Source organism: Andrographis paniculata, unplaced genomic scaffold (assembly GCF_009805555.1).
Source record: "Andrographis paniculata isolate CXL003 unplaced genomic scaffold, ASM980555v1 Contig74END, whole genome shotgun sequence".
Lineage (NCBI taxonomy): Eukaryota > Viridiplantae > Streptophyta > Magnoliopsida > Lamiales > Acanthaceae > Andrographis > Andrographis paniculata.
Genome location: NW_026137611.1, coordinates 4552617 through 4561072, shown reverse-complemented (window position 1 = coordinate 4561072; position 8456 = coordinate 4552617).

The window sequence follows — 8456 nt, the reverse complement described above, 5'->3', positions numbered from 1 at the left end:
ATTATCTTGAAACACCCCTTAATTAATCTAACGGACCCAATTACAGGCCCACATCTCCTTCTAACTTGGGCCTCTTAACCTAATTATAAAATTCATACGTAACAACTTGCCCGCCGCCATCGGACTTTCAAACGCCACTCTTTAATCGCCGTTTGGAAGTTCGCAATCCATATAACAACACCCTCTCGTGAAACCACCTCTGCAATTGCACCCAGCAACTGCAGCACAGTTTTTTGCCAAAAACTCTTCACCTTCGCTACTGGCATTTGCTTTTTCTCAATCTCTGCAACTCCCAATTATGGCAAATCAATACATACCTGCACTTCCTTTCGACGGATCCGATCCAGAAACAACGTTCGTTGCTACGAAAGTGCGCACTCCTACTATTCGCCCACACTGCGCCACTCCTGAAGATTCCAACCGGATGAGAGAGATCTTGGAAGCAGGAAACCCCCTTGCTGTCAATAATCCCAACTACAAAGCTATCCGTCTCCATGACAGTATCAAAACGCACCTGACAGATCCCAAAGACCCCTACCGCACCTGGTACAAAAGGGTAGCAGAACGTTTTCGAGATCAATGGAAACGCCAATAATCGACCAAGCAATACTTCTATCGACTCTCCCATGTCATTTACATGAGAAAGTTCTTTTGGCGATGTCGACGTTCTGGCACTCGGAGATGGGCATCTTCCTCCTTCCCACGGCCCCCATCGGCCCAACGCTCATGGATGTGGCCATGATTGTCCATCTTCCTATTGTAGGTGAGGACCCTGTGATAGGAGCCCTAGATGGACAAGAGCCCAATGCAAACCACTTGGGCTGGTCTCTGGCTGGCCTGAAGAAATGAGGCTGGACCAAACTTTTAAACGACCAGCAAGGAGCAGTTGAGACCCTTGTGACCGACCGTGAACACGTCGCCTTCCTTCTCTTTTGGCTCTGCAGGTATGTCATAATTTCCCCTTCGAAATGCGTCCTTCCTTCTCACCTTGACTTGGCCATCCATATAGCCTCAGGTCATTTCTTTTCTCTTGGCACTCTCTTCCTTGCCAATCTTTTCGAAGGATTATCCAGGGTTAGCACCCGCCTTACAGATAATGATGACAAAAAATTAGATACCGCCTCGTCGGGCCCTTTTTGGTTCTTGGAATTATGGTTCCGTCTCTATTTTCCCGAAGCATTCCAACTTGGCCAACCCCTGTTGCTCCAACATCTGACAAATCTTTGGGAATAGCCCTTAACCGACTGTGCTTAGGTCGCAATAACCTCCAAGCATCCGACCCTATCATAGCTGCCATCCTAGCCGATGACCGTAGTAACTCCCGATTTTACATGTACAGAAAGTATGTCGGTTACGCGTCTGACCTGTTTTGGCCATTTTCTGTATCTTCACCTTTGTCCGAACCGAATCCGCTTCCTCATCCTACCTACTCATTCGTCTGGGATGCTGCTCTTAAACCCAGGTCTTTATTTATCAGTAAGAAAATTGATAAAAAGGGCCACAAAGCGTTTTATACCTTCAGCTATCAACCTCAGTTTTTGGCACGCCAGTTCGGATGCCAACAAGGTTTACCTGGCCCTATCACCTCTCCACATCTAATAATCCAAAGCCCGGACGGGAGAGTTATCCCTGAATTGAATTCTCTTTACATATCCCAACTAACCAATTACATAACTTCCAACTCCTACATTCCCCTCCGATCTTCTCCAAACTCTATTGAGTCCTTCCGCGAATGGTGGTCGGTCACATGGGCCTTAATTGCCCCTGACAAAGATCGTCTGCAGGGCATTCTTCTACCCCAGCCGGCCTTGGAATTAGGAGCGGCCCCTTGACCAACACCCGAAGAAAAGTGGTCGCCCCAGGTACTGGATCGGGCGCCCCACAGAGAAAAAGAAGAGCTTCTCAGATTCAAGCTGTCCCATTCTCTGAAGAAAATCAGCAGACTTCAAAAGACCGTTCAGCAGGTCGGACGCCAATAAAGACCCGACCCCGTCTAGGTATGTTCCAATAGCCCAGACTTAATATGATTTTTTCCTTAAAATTTTATAAATCACCACTCTTATTTTCAGGCCCGACCCCGGTAAAAGCGACCGTCCAGACTACTTCAAGCCCAGCCGAATCACCAAAGTCGTCAGCCGACCAACTTCAAGCGCCTGAACCCCCGACCAAACGACGAACTTCAAAGCAAACGCCTCCAGCAGATAAACAGGCAACAATAGAGGCCTCGTCCAACAGTGAGGCGACTGCCCGGCAGACAGGTAAATTGCCTTATGTTGCTTCAGACCCATCTCTTTCTAACGCGGAGCCAATGGCCATGCCTGTATCCGCCTCTGCTGCGGTCGCTTCTGGTGCGGCCGCCTCCCCTGCAGTCTCTCTAGAAGCGCCTGATCCAATTAATAGAGACGTCTCAGATGCGGCCGTCCAAATTGCTCCCAACGAACCGGCTGCAGCCGCCCTGGGCGCAGCCGACCTGAGGGCATCCGACCTGAGGGCAGCAGAACCTCCTTCAGAAGCAGCCGGACGGGAAGCAGAACCCGCAGCCATCCAACCGGCGGGTCTTTTACAAGAATTACAAGAAGTCCCCTCCTCTGACTCAAAGACCTCTGTCAACTTGGTAGACGCTTTAAACTCTCTTCTTAGTGTTCGCATAATATTAAATACACTATATCTCAATCTGCAGAGACCCAGATCAATACCGCAGCGTCCATTTGAAGCAGCCGACGAATCGGTCATTGCAATACCAGTCGCCCCTTCTTCCAGACCCATTAAAATCTTGGCACCTTCTGTGACCACGATCCGCCCAGAAGTGAGTAAAGTTTTCGCCATTAATTCTTGAAATTGTCTTTCATGTGATCTGAAGTAACAATCCATTCTCTCAGGGACATCTTGATCTAGCCCCTTTGTCAACTGTTCCAATTCCGACAAACGTCCGAACCATAATTGCTCAGGCTGTTGATCAACCTTTCCCCGACCTGAGATCAGACTTGTTAGACGGTCTTCTTCAAGCCATTGGTGGCCTTCTATTTCAAATTTATTCAGAATCAGCAGCCGCCCCCATCCTTCATCGGTTGATGGAGAGACTGTCCGAACTCAAAAACAACATTTTATTCGCTCAACTCTTGTCAGCTTAAACGCCCCTACCCAATTTGGACCAAGTAAGTCTGGAGGCTTCCTTGACTAAAACCAGGGAATCAATTCAGCAAGCAATTGGAAGATTAGACGGCCTCTCTAATGCCAAAACACAAATAGATGAATCAATTCAAAAGAAGGAAAAAGAATTGAGAGCACTTCATCAAGAAAAATCTGTTCTGGAAAGCCATATAAGTGACGAACAACACCTGATTGAGCGGTACAAGAAAAATGAAACCGACCTCGACCAAGAACTAAAGATTCATGCCCGATCTCAACTCATCAGACAATACCAGTCGGTTGCTAACACCAGGCGACTTTCCAAGATAGAAGATAAATGGTCCCAGATTAAGACCGCTTTAGAGTCTTTTCTGTAAAAATTTGGAAACCTTGACTTAGTAAATAAATGTTTTCTCCTATTGTTAAGGATCACTTTCCAAAACTCCAACCCTCTAGGGAACAAATCCAACTCATTTCCTTAATAAACACTTGTAGTCCCTTGTAAATCAATGAACCAACGCTTAACCACAAATTGAAATTTGGGCACGCCTGAAATATTTATTAAAATGCCACACAAACGTCCTTATGTTCCTGTAAACAATTGGCAAGGCATTATTCAACCCTTCTTCGTGGGTAATCATCTAGTTTGAGGCCATGCCGAGGACTTGTTGTGCATACTCAAACAATTGGATTTCAAATTCAGATTCTCCCACCGAGGCAGAAAAACCATTCATCGTGTTATTCGTCTGATGGAAAACGTACTGGGAGGATAAAAGACCCTTCGGGATATACAAAATCGCCTTGCTGACATCGATCATCATATGGATTTGATTAAACACCATGTGACAGTCATACTCCCAAACCTTGGCTGGGATCAAACATTTTCCAATCAGCGCGCAGTCTTTTCGAGATTACGCACCCTTGTTGATCGTGAGCGTCACGCCGTATCAGACATGAAGGCTTGAACCGACTATGATTTAGAAAAGATGCAAGATCAATGGGAAAAGTACCGACCCAACTTAGAAGACCTTGTTGATGAAGAACCAAAATTAATCCCTAATCATTGGGATGAAGACTCTGACTCAAAAGAAAGGAATTCTCTGCGTGACTCAATGTCTGATGATGACTGAACCCTTTTTTGGGTCCGAACCCCTAGTAATTGGGTTCTGAATAAAATTATTGTTTCATGCTTTCTTGTTATCTGAAAAGGCAGAAAAATACCTCTTCAGATATTTAGCATTAATACAATCATGTACTCTTTTTACCTTCTTGATTTATAATAATAAAGGCACTATTTCCAATCTCCTTTTGAACGATAAATGGTTCTTCCCGATTCGGAGACCACTTCCCTAATTGATCAATCTTCTTATATGTAGGAAGGATAGTTTCCCAAACCAGGTCTCCTTCTTTGAACGTTCTATAAAAAACTTTCCTTCCATAAGTCTTAGCCCTGATCTCACTCTACTTCACAATCTGATCAATTGCATGGAGTCGATTGACATCCAAAATTTCCAATTGCTGCAACATAATTTGTTGATATTCCTCAGTAAATTCATCAGTAGTAAGGCTTGTACGTCCAGATGACACTTGAATTTCGGCTGGCAACACAGCATCTTGTCCAAAGGTGAGCTGATATGGTGAAAACCCTGTGGTAGAATTTCTGCTATTCCTATGTGCCCATAAGGCTCGAGATAACAACAAATGCCACTTTCTTAGATTTCCTTCAATCGTCTTTTTTATAATTCCAATAATAATCTTATTGGCTGCCTCTGTCTGCCCATTAGCTTGGGGATAATAAGGCGAAGAATGGCTCAAACGAATACCAAACTCTACCAGGAAGTTTAAAAACTTCTCCCCAGTAAAGACTAGACCTTGGTCGGTCACTATTGAATAAAGAATACCATACCTATAGATGATCTGATTCAGCACAAAATCTATCACTTCCTTTTTATCCACATTTTTCAAAGCAACCGCCTCGACCTATTTCGTGAAATAGTCTGTTGCAACCAAAATAAAACAATGATGTTTGGATGAGGGAGGATGAATTTTACCAATGATATCCATAGCCCAAGATGTAAAGGGCCATGGTTTTACCATAGCTTGCAATTCCGTGACTGGCAAGTGATTCAACTGCCCATGCTTCTGACACTCTTGGCAACCTTTTGCGAATTGTATACAATCTTCAAAAATCTTTGGCCAAAAGAAACCCAAACGATGAATAGCCCATCTCATATTCAAACCTGCCCTATGAGCTCCATAAATCCCACTATGTACTTCTGTCATCACCTCCAAAGCCTGTTTGGACCCCAAACATTTAAAAAGTAATCCTCCAAACGTCCTTTTGAATAATACTTCTTCTATCAACTAGAAGCTTCCAACCGTATTCCAATCGGTACATTCGCTGCTGGATTTTGCGGATACATGATAATTTCTATTCTCTAGTCGGTTCCAGCTTCTGCTTCAGAGCTGACCTCTGCACATATATCTTTTGGGATTCCTTTACAAGCATTTTGAGCTAGCTCATCTACAAATTGATTTTCTTTCCTAGGGATGAACTCATTTATCACTTCGGAGATTTTTAATAGCAACCGACATACAATATCCCTGTATCTGCGTAGATGAGAATAATTGCAAACATTATGTTTGTTTACCTGGTTGATTACCAATTGAGAATCCCCTCTTATGATCACGGGTTGAACATTCCTGACTATTAAAGCTTCCAATCCCAAAATTAAAGCTCCATACTCTGCCGAATTATGGGTCATGGCTTCTAATTGCAACTGCAACTTGACCCTTTGACCATCTGGTCCTTTCAACAAAACGCCCGCACCCGATTTGTTTCTTTAAGTAGAACCATAAAAAAACATTAACCAATTTCGGGTACTTACATAAGACATGTATCCGGTCGGTTCCTGCTCGTAACCCGCAAAGTCTGCCAAAAAGTCTGCTATTGCTTGGCCTTTCACTGCCCTCATAGGAGAATGACATAAATCAAAAGAAGCCAATTTAATGGCCCACTTCATAAGTCTGCCCTGCATAGTAGGTCTTTGCAAAATTAATTTGATGAGATCAATCCTTGAAATAACCTCGATTCTCCTGGGCAACATATAATGTTCAAGTTTGGTACATGCAAATACCAATTAATAACACATTTTTTCTGGCATAGCATAATTTAATTTTGGTCCTGTGAGGGTCTTACTCAAGTAGTAAATTGCCCTTTCCTTTCCATCATCCCCATCTTGTCCTAATAAGCAACTGACCACTTCATCGTGTTTGCCAAATAAACTTTGAGGGGCCGACCTTCTTTTGGGGGGCATCAACACAGGTGGTTGAGCCAATGCTTGCTTTATGGCTTCTAAAGCTGTATGTTGGTCTAGTCCCCACTTGAAAACATTTCCTCCAGCCTTCAATAATTTAGTAATCGGCCTGACCTTGCCAGCAGCATTGGAAATAAACCGTCTGAGATAATTTACCTTCCCCAAGAGACTTTTTACTTCCTTAACAGTTTTGGGTGATCGGCTGGCTAGAATTGCTTTGGCTTTATTAGCATCGATCTCTATTCCCCTCTTATGTACCAAAAATCCCAAGAAACTCCCGGCTGATATACCGAATGCACATTTTGTCGGATTCATCTTCAACTTGTACCTCTTCATCCGTCTGATGGCATCTTTAAGATCTCTCAAATGTTCCTCAAAACTGGAAGATTTGACAATAACGTCATCAATATAAACTCCATGGATTTACCAATAAGATCATGAAAAATTGAATTCATGGCCCTCTGATAAGTTGCCCCTGCATTCTTCAAACCAAAAGGCATAACCGTCCACTCATAAATACCTAAAGCTCCTGGACATCTGAATGTTGTCTTATGAATGTCTTCTTCTACCAAAAAAATTTGGTTATATCCTGCATAACCATCCATCAAACTGAGAATTTTATATCCTGCTGCTGAATCAATTAGCATGTCAGCCATAGGCATCACATACTCATCTTTAGGAGTAGCCATATTAAGATCCCTGAAATCAATCCATATCCATTCTTTTTGACCACTGGTACAATATTGGCCAACCAATCTTCATAACGGCAAGGCCGGAAGAATCCTACTTTAAGAAGTTTCTAAATTTCTTCTTTGATTTGAGGCATCAAATCAGGACTCATACGTCTTGGAGGTTGCTTGTAGGGCTTAAAACCTTTTCTAATAGGCAACCAATGCTCTATCAGACTTCGCTCTAGACCAGGCATTTCTGAGTAATCCTAAGTTAAACAATCAATATTGTTTTTTATAACTTCGAGCATTAATATTTGTTGCTCTTCAGACAAATAACCACTCATCCTGATTATTTTTTGAACCAGGTCGGTTCCTAAGTTAAATTCCAATAAAGGATCTTGTGCTGAAAAAGTTAGTTCTGTCTTCTCTAATAAATCAGGCCAACGAAATTATTCATCTTTTTGGAAATGAACATCATGAATCTTTTTGATTTTTTCTACTTTTTTTAAAAGCTGATCTAAATAAAATTGATTAATAAGTAAACTACAATCTTCTAAATTTGCATCTTCCATAAAAGATATATTATAAAGTAGGTTTGGCTTCCTCATGAGCCATACAATAACATTGTTCTTTTTAAAGGAACATTGAATTTTGGCTGATGAATTAAAAACCCTTCTTTGGGTATTCATTAGCCATAAACAACTGAGACATTGGGGTAAATGACTGGAATAAAAAATTGATTCTTCAACTTGTTCTGATGCTCCGAAGGGGTTGTCATTTGCTTCTATTTTGAAGATCTGTTGCCTTCCCAGAACTTTAATCATTGATGTAGTGTAAATGGTACACATTGAGATGCATGAATCCAGTCTTGCCCAAGTAGGATTGAATATGTAGTATCTGGATCCACCACAAAGAAAACAGAAGAAATCTTTTTAGGACCGACTTCAATTGTAGCGACCATCATACATTCTGGTTTGGTCAGCTGGCCTGTGAAACTAGTCATCTCAAAATCTACTAGATATAAGTCGTGAACTCTCTTCCCTAATTTCTTGAGAGTCTTTAATGGCATCACATTGAAGACGGTGCCATTATCTATAAAAACCTTTGTGATTGGTTTTCCGCATATATGATCATTAACATACAAAGGTTTTAAATGAGACGCCGTGCCTTCTAGAATGGGAGGGAAGACTATCGGAGGAACCTCTGACTGAAAATCAGGATCTGAAATCTTTGCCCATTCTGGCTCTTCTATAATATCATCGGCCAGACTTGCCCACAGGAGTTCTTCTTCAATCCAATTAATTTCTATCATTCGGCAAGGGACTCGTGGACCTAGCCG